Here is a 15369-nt window from a genome sequence, read left to right as displayed (position 1 = left end):
ATGGACATCTCTCTGCCGCAAGGCAACGGAATGCGCTGCCTTGCATTACTTTGGATTTACTAAATCACTCAAAGCCAAACAAGGAGGCTTAGTAAATCCCAGTTTAGGGCTTGTGTTCCTTCAGTGACGCAAGGACAACACAAACCCTGAGTAAATTGTCTCTTGAGTATGTGCCTAATCCCTCTGCCTTAATAGCTGTCTTAACACAGAGGCTGAAGCCCTATCCCTGAAAGAAGCAGGACTTGATCTAACCCTCACACACTGAAATCCTGCCCTTGAATGAAGCCAGATTGTTCTTACCCTCGCAGACTAAGCCCAGACTCTGAAAGGGTCTGGCTGAAGTCCTGTCTCTGAAAAAAGCTTATCTGTATCCTACAATGTCAGGCTGAAGTCCTGTCCCTTAGCAGAGCCACATTGTTGTAACCCTCACAGACTGAAGTGCTGTCTCTAGGAGTTAACTGAAGTCCTCTCTTTGATACATGTCTTTAGCTAACCCTTTGTGCCTGACGTTCTGCATCTGAATGAATCTGGCTTTGATGTAACCCTCACAACCATAAGTCCTGCCTCTGACCCCCAAAGACTGAATTCTTGTCCTTGAATAGAGCCAGACTGTCTAACCCTGGCAGACTAAAGCTCTCTCTCAGACTGCAGCTGGTCTTGATCTAACTCACAGATGAAGCCAAAACCATGAAACAAGCCGGTAGTGTTCTAATCCTTACAGACTGGAGTCCTGTCTCTGAATGAATCTGGTCTTGATGGAACCCTCAAAAGTCCTGTCTCTGAATGAATCTGGTCTTGATGGAACCCTCACAGACTTAAACATTGTCTTTGAAGAGAGCCGGGTTGCTCCTACCATGACATACTTTAGTCTGTTTTCTGAGTGGAGTCGATCTTGTTCTAACTTTTTCTCAGTAACAAAGTACTAAATAATTGCGGGCACCACCTGAACAGGGATTTCATTCCTATTCCCACTGGGCCAGCATGGTACCCCACCGCACTGAGGAAGAAAGATTCCATTTGATACTTGTGAAGGAGAGATTTGCCAGAGGCCAGACTGCCACAACAGGGACCTTTGTCTCATGTAGATGGTGTAGGAATGTCAACACCCAGCACTGTATCAGTACATGTGCTGTTTGCAGCCTGGTGTGAAGTGCATTAAACAGCTCGTATGCCACGTGTGCTTGAGGACTATGCTGGATAATCTGTTCCAGGGACTTTCCCAAGGTTACTAAATAAGTTTCAGGGTCAGTTGAGTTCAGTATCAAGTTCATTAGGTTCTCTGCGTTGAAGTGATCCGTGCACTACTTTCAAGAAAATATTGTTCATGTTTGTGGTTACAGGTGTAGAGTGGGCACGCTGTGAGTAACACACCCCTCTAGGTCTTTCAGGGACACTTAGGGCCTCATTTAAAGAAAGGGGCACTGCACCCAGTGCAGCGCCACTTTCCTTGCACCTCTTAGCGCCCCCTTAACGCCACCTTGAATGTGCTGTATCTAAGATACGACGCCCATTGGCTGTAGTTATGGAAACTAGTGTCAAAGTGTTTGGTGCTATTTCTGAGCTTTGAGGCATTAAAAGTGTAGGCATAGGGTAAGCGCAAAGGGTTACAAAGCGGAGCAATGCGTGCATTGGGCCACTTAGTAAATTTGGCACTGTGATTTTGGCCTCGTTGGGCCATATTAGCGTTAAAAAAAATAACGCTAATGTAGCACAAGGAGGCACTAGGGGCTCTTAAATTTGCCCCTTTCTATTACTGTTTACACTCCCAGCACATCCTTTCAACACCAAGCGATAAAGCCGCTTCACACAGGATACATGATCTAACACCTCTACCTTTTTATATATATATATATATGGAAAATGTCACTTACCCAGTGTACATCTGTTCGTGGCATGAGACGCTGCAGATTCACATGCTTTGCACATCCCGCCATCTAGTGTTGGGCTCGGAGTGTTACAAGTTGTTTTTCTTCGAAGAAGTCTTTCGAGTCACGAGATCGAGGGACTCCTCCCCTTTCGGCTCCATTGCGCATGGGCTTCGACTCCATCTTAGATTGTTTTCCCCGCAGAGGGTGAGGTAGGAGTTGTGTATCATAGTAATAGTGCCCATACAATGGAGTAAACATGTATGTACATAATGTAGTTTAAAGTGATATATTTACAAATTTACAAATGTTCAAGATCAACTTCGAAGCGGCTACAGGCTCCCGGGGAGGCGGGTGGGCGCATGTGAATCTGCAGCGTCTCATGCCACGAACAGATGTACACTGGGTAAGTGACATTTTCCGTTCGATGGCATGTGTAGCTGCAGATACACATGCTTTGCATAGACTAGTAAGCAGTTATCTCCTCAAAAGCGGTGGTTCAGCCTGTAGGAGTTGAAGTTGTTTGAAACAAAGTTCGTAGTACTGCTTGTCCTACTGTGGCTTGTTGTGCTGTTAACACATCCACGCAGTAGTGCTTGGTAAATGTATGAGGCGTAGACCATGTGGCTGCCTTACATATTTCAGTCATTGGAATGTTTCCTAGAAAGGCCATGGTAGCACCTTTCTTTCTAGTTGAGTGTGCCCTCGGTGTAATAGGCAGTTCTCTTTTTGCTTTGAGATAACAGGTTTGAATGCATTTAACTATCCATCTAGCAATGCCTTGTTTGGAAATTGGATTTCCTGTATGAGGTTTTTGGAAAGCAACAAATAATTGTTTTGTTTTCCGAATTTGTTTTGTTCTGTCAATGTAGTACATTAACGCTCTTTTGATGTCTAATGTATGTAGTGTTCTCTCAGCTACAGAATCTGGCTGTGGGAAGAACACTGGTAGTTCTACTGTTTGATTCAAGTGGAACGGTGATATGACTTTTGGTAAAAAGTTTGGATTTGTCCGTAGAACTACTTTATGCTTGTGTATTTGAATAAATGGTTCTTGTATGGTAAATGCTTGGATTTCACTGACTCTTCTTAGAGATGTGATGGCAATTAAAAATGCCACTTTCCATGTTAAATATTGCATTTCACATGAGTGCATGGGCTCAAAAGGTGGCCCTATGAGTCGTGTTAAGACAATGTTGAGGTTCCATGAAGGAACTGGTGGTGTTCTTGGTGGTATAATTCTTTTTAGGCCTTCCATAAAGGCTTTTATGACTGGTATCCTAAACAGTGAAGTTGAGTGGGTAATTTGCAGGTAAGCTGAAATTGCGGTAAGATGTATCTTAATGGATGAAAAAGCAAGTTTTGATTTTTGCAAACGTAGCAAGTAGCTTACGATGTCTTTAGCAGATGTGTGTAAGGGTTGAATTTGATTATTATGGCAATAATAAACAAACCTTTTCCACTTATTTGCATAGCAATGTCTAGTGGTTGGTTTTCTAGCTTGTTTTATGACTTCCATACATTCCTGTGTAAGGTCTAAGTGTCCGAACTCTAAGACTTCAGGAGCCAAATCGCTAGATTCAGCGATGCTGGATTGGGGTGTCTGATCTGTTGATTGTGTTGAGTTAACAGATCTGGTCTGTTTGGTAGTTTGATATGAGGCACTACTGAGAGGTCTAGTAGTGTTGTGTACCAAGGTTGTCTTGCCCAAGTTGGTGCTATGAGTATGAGTTTGAGTTTGTTTTGACTCAACTTGTTTACTAGATATGGAAGGAGTGGGAGAGGGGGAAAAGCGTATGCAAATATCCCTGACCAACTCATCCATAACGCATTGCCCAGAGACTGATTTTGTGGGTACCTGGATGCGAAGTTTCGGCATTTCGCGTTTTCTTTTGTTGCAAACAGGTCTATTTGTGGTTTTCCCCAATTTTGGAAGTAAGTGTGTAGTACTTGGGGGTGAATCTCCCATTCGTGGATCTGTTGGTGATCCCGAGAGAGATTGTCTGCTAATTGATTCTGAATCCCTGGAATGAACTGTGCTATTAGGCGAATGTGGTTGTGTATCGCCCAATGCCATATTTTCTGTGTCAGGAGACACAACTGTGTTGAGTGTGTTCCTCCCTGTTTGTTTAGGTAATACATTGTTGTCATATTGTCTGTTTTGACAAGAATGTGTTTGTGGCTTATTATTGGTTGAAATGCTTTTAATGCTAGAAATACTGCCAATAGTTCTAAGTGATTTATGTGAAACTGTTTTTGCCGAGAGTCCCATTGTCCCTGAATGCTGTGTTGATTGAGGTGTGCTCCCCACCCTATCATGGAGGCATCTGTAGTTATTACGTATTGAGGCATTGGGTCTTGAAAAGGTCGCCCTTGGTTTAAATTTATATTGTTCCACCATTGAAGCGAGGTGTATGTTTGGCGGTCTATCAACACTAGATCTAGAAGTTGACCCTGTGACCATTGTGATGCTAGGCACTGTTGTAAGGGCCGCATGTGCAATCTTGCGTTTGGGACAATGGCTATGCATGAGGACATCATGCCTAGTAGTTTCATTACTATTTTGAGTTGTATTCTTTGGTTTGGATACATGCCCTGTATTACATTGTGAAATGCTTGGATTCTTTGTGGACTTGGAGTGGCAATCGCTTTTGCTGTGTCGATTGTTGCCCCTAAGTATTGCTGTGTCTGACACGGCTGAAGGTGTGACTTGTTGTAGTTGAGTGAGAAACCTAGTTTGTGGAGTGTTTCTATGACATACTTTGTGTGTTGTAAACACCGTTCTAGTGTGTTGGTTTTGATTAACCAATCGTCTAGGTATGGGAACGCATGTATTTGCTGCCTTCTGATATGCGCAGCTACTACTGCCAGGCATTTTGTAAAAACTCTTGGCGCAGTTGTTATTCCGAATGGCAACACCTTGAATTGGTAATGTACCCCTTGGAATACAAATCTTAGGTACTTTGTGTGTGAAGGATGTATTGGTATATGGAAATATGCATCCTTTAGGTCTAGTGTTGTCATGTAGTCTTGTTGTTTGAGCAGTGGTATTACGTCTTGTAATGTCACCATGTGAAAGTGGTCTGATTTGATGTAGGTATTTAATGTTCTGAGATCTAATATAGGTCTCAGTGTTTTGTCCTTTTTGGGTATGAGAAAGTACAGAGAGTAAACTCCTGTTCCTTTCTGTTGAATTGGTACTAATTCTATTGCTCCTTTTTGTAGCAATGCCTGGACATCTAGTCCTAGAAGATCCATGTATTGTTTTGACATATTGTGTGTTTTCGGTGGAATGTTTGGAGGGAATCTGAGAAATTCTATGCAATAACCATGCTGGATAATTGCCAGTACCCAAGTGTCTGTTGTTGTCTCCTCCCAATGTTTGTAAAAATTGCTTAGTCTCCCCCCCCCCCCCCCCCCCCCCCCCCCACAGGTGTTCTGTGTTGGGGATTTGTGACTTAGAAGTCACTGTTTGTTTTGAGGAGTTTTGGGGCTTTGGAACTTCCCTCTATTCTTTTGGAATTGTCCCCCTCTATATTGACCCCAAAAACTTCCACGCTGATATTGACTTTGATAAGTGGGCCTTGTTTGTGAGGTTGTGGGTTCTGTAGCTTGTCCTCGAAACCCCCCTCTAAACTGTGTTTTGCGAAATGTGCCTCTGCTCTGTGGGGAGTAGTGCACCCATGGCTTTGGCCGTATCAGTGTCTTTTTTTAAGTTTTTCTGTAGCAGTGTCCACCTCCGGCCCAAACAACTGCTGTCCATTAAAACGCATATTCAGCACAGCTTGTTGTATTTCCGGCTTGAATCCTGACGTACGCAACCATGCGTGCCTTCGTATCGTGATTGCAGTATTTACTGTCCTTGCAGCTGTATCTGCTGCATCCATTGCTGAACGTATCTGATTATTTGAGATACTTTGTCCTTCCTCCACCACTTGTTGTGCCCTTTTCTGGAACTCTTTGGGTAAGTGTTCTATGAAATGCTGCATTTCGTCTCAATGAGCCCTATCATATCTTGCCAGAAGTGCTTGTGAGTTGGCAATGCGCCATTGGTTTGCTGCTTGTGCTGCAACCCTTTTCCCTGCAGCGTAAAATTTGCGACTCTCCTTGTCTGGAGGTGGTGCATCTCTCGAGGTGTGAGAGTTTGCTCTCTTGCGAGCTGCCCCTACTACCACAGAGTCTGGTTTTATTTGCTGCGTGAAATACACAGGGTCTGTAGACGGTGGCTTGTACTTTTTCTCCACCCTTGGAGTTATGGCCCTGCCCTTCACAGGCTCCTGAAACACTTGTTTGGAGTGTTTTAGCATTCCAGGTAGCATAGGTAAGCTCTGGTATTGGCTATGAGTGGAGGATAGTGTATTAAACAAAAAGTCATCCTCAATCGGTTCTGCATGCAAGGTGACATTATGAAAAGCCGCTGCCCTTGAGACCACCTGCGTGTAGGATGTACTGTCCTCAGGTGGGGACGGTCTCGCTGGGTAACAGTCTGGGCTGTTATCCGATACTGGCGCATCATAAAGGTCCCATGCGTCGGGATCGTCCTGACTCATTGCAGTATGTGTTGGGGATTGCATCAGTGGTGGAGTGACTACCGGTGATGTGTGCATTGATGGTGGTGGAGATGGTGGCGGAGTTGTCTGTCTTTCCACCTTTGCCTGTGGCTGCTTGTCCTTTTCTTGAAAGGCAAGTCTTCTTTTCATTTTAATTGGGGGAAGAGTGCTTATCTTCCCTGTGTCCTTTTGAATGTGTAGCCTCCTTTGAGTGTAGTCTGGCTCCATTGATTCTAGTTCTTGTCCGAACTTATGTCCTTGCTTTTGGGAGGACAATCCCTGTTCCTCTGTGTAGGAACCTGATTTCGGTTCCGAGGCTGGATGTTTTGGAATGGAAACCTTTTTCGGCTCCGACGACACTTTCTTTATTTTCGGGGTCGTGGTCTCTCGGTGCCGACCCATTTCGGTGCCGAACTTGCTCGGAGCCGCTGTCTCGAGCTCGAGATTGCTGTGTGCCGGTATCTCGACCGGAGTCGGATGACTTCGACACAAGCGCGTCCTTTTTCGGTGCCGATGATCGGTCACCTATTTTACGGGTTAAGCCATGGCCTGTTGGCGGTGGCGTCCCCTGGGCTTTTGTGGTCTTCTCGCGAGTTTTATGTTTCGACGTCTTACGGTTTTAGGCGTTTCTTCTGGATCGAGCTTGTCCGAGTCCGACTCCTGGATGGAGAAGGTTTCCTCTTCCTCCTCCAAATGCCTTTGTCCTGTCGGCGCCGACGCCATTTGCAGTCTTCTCGCTCTTCGGTCTCTTAATGTCTTCCTCGACCGAAACGCTCGACAGGCTTCACAAGTATCTTCTTTGTGTTCTGGAAACAAACACAAGTTACAGACCAGGTGCTGATCTGTATAGGGATACTTGTTTTGACATTTTGGGCAGAAGCGGAATGGGGTCCGTTCCATCAGCCTTGAAGAGACACGTGGCCGGGCCGACCAGGCCCCAACGGGGGATCGAAAAAACCCCGAAGGGCCACCGGAGCTCTTCAAAAGTCGGTGTCGATCTGTAGTAACTAACCCGATACCGAACTCAAACACTACCGTCGAATTTTCTGAGATTCTAACTAACTTTCCGAACCGAAACCCGGAGCGAAAAGGAACACGTCCGAAGCCGATGGCGGGAAAAAAAACAATCTAAGATGGAGTTGACGCCCATGCGCAATGGAGCCGAAAGGGGAGGAGTCCCTCGATCTCGTGACTCGAAAGACTTCTTCGAAGAAAAACAACTTGTAACACTCCGAGCCCAACACTAGATGGCGGGATGTGCAAAGCATGTGTATCTGCAGCTACACATGCCATCGAACATATATATATATATATATATATATATATATATATATATATATATATATATATATATATATATATATATTCGTAACCAAGTCCCGGAATGCAGGTGCTCCACACAGCGGTCCTGGATGGGTTCCGAGAGACCCTAATATAACCTAAAACACTCCTTCCAATATCAGGAGAACCAGGACACCTCCAATATGAAAATTCAGTTTATTTCAGCACAAAATCCAACGCGTTTCGGCAACAGCCTTACTCATGGACCTTACTCATGGACCATGAGTAAGGCTGTTGCCGAAACGCGTTGGATTTTGTGCTGAAATAAACTGAATTTTCATATTGGAGGTGTCCTGGTTCTCCTGATATTGGAAGGAGTGTTTTAGGTTATATATATATATATATATATATATATATATATATATATATATATATAATGTTCAGTGGCATGTCAATGTCAATGACAAAGATTAATGACTCAGAGGAGGGTTTTGGCAACAAACATCTGAACCTTCCACCTCTCAAGCCAGACCCACCTATCAATCACAATACCAAAGGGGAGGGTTTTGTGGTTCCTATAGAGGACAATTCCCAAAAGGAAGGGGAAAATTCCAACCATCCAAAGCAAGCAGTGACTTCAATGTCACAACACCCCGACACTTGTCACCAGTGGGGGGGAGGCTAACCACATACTACCAAAACTGGACACATATTACCACAGACGCATGGGTCCTATCAATTATCCAACATGGTTATTGCATAGAATTCACAACATTCCCTCCAGATGTGCCACCCATAACACACAGACTGTCTCAACAACACTTAGACATACTACAAATAGAGGCCCAAGCACTGCTACAAAAACAAGAAATAGAGCTCGTACCCAATCATCAAAAAGGAACAGGCGTTTACTCACTATATTTCCTGATTCCAAAAAAGGACAAAACGTTAAGACCTATCTTAGAACTCAGAACACTGAATCTCTTCATCAAATCAGACCACTTCCACATGGTAACACTTCAAGACGTAGTTCCCTTTCTAAGAAAGGAGGACTACATGACAACATTGGATCTCAAGGATAGGTATTTCAACATACCCATCCATCCTTCTCACAGAAAATACTTGAGGTTTGTAATGCACGGCATACACTATCAATTCAAAGTGCTACCGTTCGGAATAACAACAGCCCCCAGGGTATTCACAAAATGCCTAGCAGTAGTAGGCGCTCACATACGGAGATAGAACATGCACGTATTTCCATATTTAGACAACTGGCTGATAAAAACCAACATTCAACAACAGTGTCTTCTCCACACGCAATACGTCATAGAAACTCTACACAAACTGGGGTTCTCTATAAATTACAAAAAGTCACATCTGCAACCATCCCAAATACAACAATACTTGGGAGCAACACTCAACACACAAAGGGCAATTGCCACTCCAAGTCCACAAAGAGTCCAATTGTTCCAAAATGTAAGATCAAGCATACAACCAAACCAACATTACAATGTAAAGTTTGTAATGAAACTACCAGGCATGATGTCCTCATGCATAGCCATTGTCCCAAATGCAAGATTACACATACGGCCCTTACAACAGTGCCTAGCAAAACAATGGACCCAAGCACAGGGTCAACTTCAAGATCTAGTGTTGATAGACCGCCAAACACACTCCTCGCTTCAATGGTGGAACACTATAAATTTAAACAAAGGGCGGCCATTCCAAGACCCATTGCCTCAAGATATTATCACGACAGATGCTTCCATGGTTGGGTGGGGAGCACACTTCAACAATCTCAGCTTACAGGGTCAATGGGACAATCAACAAAAACAACTTCACATAAATAACTTGGAACTGCTAGCGGTTTTTCTAGCACTAAAAGCGCTTCAGTCACTAGTAGCCCACAAACACATTCTTGTCAAGACAGACAACATGACAACAATGTACTATCTCAACAAACAAGGGGGGACACACTTGTCACAACTGTGTCTCTTAGCACAAAAGATTTGGCATTGGGCAATTCACAACCACATTCGCCTAATAGCACACTACATACCTGGCATTCAAAATCAGTTAGCCAACAATCTCAGCCGAGATCACCAGAAAACTCACAAATGGGAAATACATCCCCAGATCCTACAGAATCACTTCCAGAGCTGGGGAACACCAAACATAGACCTTTTCGCAACAAAAGAAAACGCAAAATGCCAAAACTTCGCGTCCAGGTACCCACACCCTCAGTCCAAGGGCAATGCTCTATAGATCAACTGGTCAGGGATATTTGCTTACGCTTTTCGCCCTCTCCCACTCATTCATTATCTGGTCAACAAACTAAGTCAAAACAAGCTCAAACTAATACTCATAGCACCAACCTGGGCTCGCCAACCGTGGTACACAACACTGTTGGACTTATCAGTAGTACCTCACATCAAACTACCAAACAGGCCAGATCTGTTAACACAACACAAACAACAGATCAGACACCCGAATCCAGCATCGCTCAATCTAGCAATCTGGCTCCTGAAGTCTTAGAATTCGGACATTTAAATCTTACACAACAGTGTATGGAGGTCATAAAGCAAGCGAGAGAACCTACAACAAGACATTGTTACGCAAACAAATGGAAAAGATTTGTTTGCTACTGCCACACTAATCAAATTCAACCACTACATGCCTCCACAAAAGACAATGTTAACTATTACACTTACAAAAGTCTAATCTAGCATTCTCTTCCATTAAAATCCATCTCACTGCAAATATCTGCCTATCTGCAGATTACATCACTTTTTAGAATCCTAGTCATTAAAACATGTATGGAAGGACTAAAAAGAATCATACCCCCAAGGACACCACCAGTACCTTCGTGGGACCTTAATACTGAATTAACACGACTCATGGGCCCACCATTCAAACCCATGCATTCTTGTCAAATCCAATATATGACTTGGAAAGTAGCCCTTCTAATAGCTATCACATCACTTAGAAGAGAGTGAAATACATGCATTTACTATTCAAGAACCCTTTATACAAATACATAAACATAAAGTGGTTCTCCGTACAAATCCAAAATTCTTACCAAAGGTCATAATCACCATTCCATCTAAAGCAAACTGTGGAACTCCCAGTCTTCTTCCCACAACCAGACTCAGTAGCTGAAAGAGCTTTACATACATTAGACATCAAAAGAGCACTAATGTATTACATTGACATTTGTAGCTGTCCAAAAACCTCATGCAGGTAACCCTATATCCAAACAGGGCATTGCCAGAAGGATAGTTAAATGTATTCAAACTTGCTACATTAAAGCAAAAAGAGAATTACCTATTACACCAAGAGCACATTCCACTAGAAAGAAAGGCGCCACAATGGCTTTTCTTGGGAATATACCAATGACAGAAATTTGTAAGGCAGCCACCTGGTCTACGCCTCATACATTTACTAAGCATTACTGTGTAGATGTGTTAGCAATACAACAAGCCACAGTAGGACAGGCTGTATTAAGAACATTATTTCAGACAACTTCAACTCCTACAGGCTAAACCTCCGCTTTTTGGGGAGATTACTGCTTAGTAGTCTATGCACAGCATGTGTATCTGCAGCTACACATGCCACCGAACGGAAAATGTCACTTACCCAGTGTACATCTGTTCGTGGCATGAGACGCTGCAGATTCCCATGCGCCCTCGCACCTCCCCGGCAGCCTGTAGCCGTTTTATAGCTGAATGAAAATTGTAAATAAATAAATATTGTTTTAATACACATTAGGTACATACATTACTACTCCATTGCATGGGCACCTCTAGTATACTCACAACTCCTACCTCACCCTCTGCGGGGAAAAGAATCTAAGATGGAGTCGATGCCCATGCGCAATGGAGCCGAAAGGGAGGAGTCACTCGGTCCCGTGACTCGAAAAGACTTCTTCGAAGAAAAACAACTTGTAACACTCCGAGCCCAACAGTAGATGGCAGGATAATGCACAGAATGTGAATCTGCAGTGTCTCATGCAACGAACGGATGTAACACTGGGTAAGTGACATTTTATATATATAAGAAAAAAACAGGCACAGCTTAAAACACAACGTCCTACCACAGCAAGAAGCATCCCATACATCAGCTAAGAAGCACAATGTCATGCATAGGCATCGAATGACCCTAGCAACCCTCAGGGCAACTAACAGCACAATGTAACCACAAAAACAAACTCTGTGTTATTATTCCAAGGTCAACACAGTGGCTCTTCAGATCCCTACCACAAGAACACACACAATACATCAAAGTCAAAGATGGAATATCTCACTGCAACAGACTAGATTTCTGCCCCCCAAAAAAATCAAGGACTGCCGGTGTCTTGTAATGCGTGAGACTTAAGCCCATATTTATTCGTTTTTAGTGCCACATTTGCGTCATTTTTTTACGCAAAAGGGGCGCAAAGTTACAAAATACAATTGTATTTTGTAAGTTTGAGCTGCTTTTGCGTCAAAAGCAGCACAAATGCGGCACTAACAAAGTATAAATATGGGTCTTAATATTTACCTATCCTGCTTCCTTAGTATATATCTTAACGCAGACAACAGTCCAAGACCTTTTACCCTTCAACGTCCTCCAACACAGAGGCTTCCTGGAGAGCAGAATGAGACGTGTACTCTATCTAACAAGCTCAGCCCAACAAGGCTACCTATATCATAACATCCGGCTCACATATACCACAGTCATCGAGATCTTATGCAGCCAGTGACCAGCTGCATAAGATCTCGATGACTGTGCGTGGCTTTAAAAATATAGAGTAAGGCAGCACAAATTGCTATGATCGTCAGATACCAAGGACACTAGTCTGGTATGATGCATACGGATTTTATACCAAGGATATCCTAAAAACCAGGGAAAACCATAACATGCCCATGCTGCTGCTTAGTGTTAGTGTGTGGTGCCCCCCACCTCTCCATCTCCCTGCCTGAACTCCTTCACTAAAGCATCCTGCTTCAACTGGGTCTCTACATCTGTCTTGGACCAAGAGGCCACAGTAGCAGAAGGAAGTGCTCTGGTCCATACCCAGGGGCTGCGGCATGCCACAGTACAGAACGGTCCTAAAATTCCCTCACAGCACCCTTGTCGTGATTATGATGACCTCTGTCTAGAGGCAGACATGGGGCACCCAGGCTCCCCACAACTAAAGGCTGGATAGTTGGCTCTTCCTTTTATCCATCGTCAATCAACTACTGCACATTTTGCTACTGTTGGTGTGCCTGGAGTTATTTTAGAGCTACTTTGCACTACAGTGCAACATTTAAAGAAGCGCCTAGAAGCAAGAAAGAGAAAACTCCTTAGTGTGCCTTAATGACGGTAAAACCCAAAGTTAGGCGAAAGACCAACACAGGTGTTGGGTAAGAGATGCAGTTTCACACAGGAAATATATTAACAGGAAAGGTAAGCAAGGTCTCATGGTATAAGAATATCATTTCATGCTAGTTAGAAGTTAATAGGCCCTCTGAGCAATGCTGTACAGACATGGCCGATGTCACATCACACCCGTTCAAACGTCCATGAGTGACACTTGATGGTTTAAGAGAGATCATCTCAGGTTCAGCATTAGTAGGTGCTAGCGGGGGAGCTGGAACCCCAGTTATGTTACAAGGCAACCAGTCTCCTATTCTGTAAGAGATGCCATTCACAGTTATTAGATACTTTGGGGCACATTTACAAGCTCCTTGTGCCGCTGGTGCATAATTTTGACGCACCAGTAGTGCAGAGTACAGGCTTATATCTATAAAGCCACTTTGCTTGCCTTTTCATGGCCTCGTAGATATGGTGTAAGGCAACGCAGCGCAAGTCACTGCGTAAGGTGGGTGTTCCATGGGCAACGCAGAGGGTTTTCCTACACCACACTCTGTTTTGACGCATTCCCAGATTTACAAGGATCTGTAAGGAATGTGTCAAAACCATTCACCTCCCATGGGAGGCATAACAAGGAGAAATATATTTGTGTCTCCTTGTTTTTTTCTCTTTCTATGTGTGCAGCAAAAAAAGAGGAAAAAGCTTTTATGGATTGTTTTCGTGCAGGAAGGCGATCCTTCCTGCTCAAAAACAATCCTGCCAACAACACAGGCACCCTTGCACCATGGTGCAAGGGTGCGTGCGTTAGAGCTAGGCTCCAAATTGTGGCTGGTGCTGGCTGAAAGGACAGGAATGCGCCATATCTCATAAATATGATATATTCCTGCCAAATCTTTGTAAATATGTTCTGATGGATAGCTCTTCCCAAGCATTCTTCATCTTCTCGGCTATTCCAAGGCATTAGACTGGATCCAGTAGAACACTGACATCACTGCTCAAAGCAAGATATTGGCTTCATAAAGAGGGCCCGGCCTTTGTGAGGACTTGGCACAGTGTCTTCAAATGTGAACAAAGGTGGTGGCCATGTTGACCCCTCACCGTCTTTCCAGGTGATGTTCAAACAAGACTAAGTAATTCCAGATTAGGCAGCGAGACTTCGTCATGGCACCGCAACCACTTCAGTCTGGTAACTTACCATTACAGGACTGTGGTGGTGGGACTGCCTTTTCTGAAGGAATGGCGTAGGATCATCTCAGATCTGTGGGTCTTGCAAATAAACACATTTGGGCAATAGCTCACACCGATCAGGAGGCCACCACCATCCCAACCATCATGCCAGTGAGATCAGAAGTGGAGGGTGTGGTTCACACAGACCCATAGAATTTGTGCTTCTAAAGGAGCACTGCGGAGGATGCTACACCAGGTATTTTCTGGGACTAAAGAAAGGTTTTTGGAAAAATGTAAACAAGTACATTTATAAACGATTAAAGATTGCATAAAGGTCCAACACTCGTGTCCTGCTGAGAAATACCCAAATATTGATGGAGGGTAGTCCACTCTTTTAGACCTGCTATACCTCTTTCCAGTCAAGTAAGGAAACAAAAGTAGTGTGTCAACCGTTGAGGTAAAGATAAACACATTTGTTTTTATCTTGATAAGTTTTAATTCTTCCATTTATCCTTGGAATTCATACATTTCATTGTATGCTTTTTTTTTCCTGGAAAGTCCCATTCCATTATATATTTTACATTGTTGGTGTATCACAAACTGCTTACTCGTGTTTTGCTCCCCTACTTGCTGTCTGGGGCTTTTTCAAGGATCGTGGGATACTGGTTAAATCATACAATGACTTGTACATTTCGAAGTAAGTGAGGTTAATCCTCTCAAATTCCTGTCAAAATGCTCCATCATGGGTTGTAGAAAGACGGAGAACTTTGACAAATTTGAGAGGATTTATGTTACTTTGCAACAACTAATTTAGCTTTAACTCAACGGGTAGATACATTATTTTAGTTTTCTTACATTTCAAGACAAGTTGGTCTCAGGCCCTCCTAGACACCTACCTTCAAGATCCTCTTTGGCATTACAACTAATACTTCGAAGTGGGAGGAGAACATTTCCAATTTTTCAGCTTTCCTTCTTTCTTACGTCAACACCAAGGGGTTTTCCCCCCCAGAAGATCCCTGTAGCAGCAGCAGCAGCACACCTGTTCCATTGAGACCTCTAACTTTCCCCACATCAATGACTGCCTTATAAATATGGTTGTGCCAACACAGCTGATGTGCTGAAGCTGGCAGTTAATATTCTCCACGGCCAGGTTCCCCTCTGAAATATGA

Source organism: Pleurodeles waltl, chromosome 4_2 (genome assembly GCF_031143425.1).
Source record: "Pleurodeles waltl isolate 20211129_DDA chromosome 4_2, aPleWal1.hap1.20221129, whole genome shotgun sequence".
In the NCBI taxonomy this organism is placed as follows: domain Eukaryota; kingdom Metazoa; phylum Chordata; class Amphibia; order Caudata; family Salamandridae; genus Pleurodeles; species Pleurodeles waltl.
Note: the sequence above shows the minus strand (reverse complement) of the source record.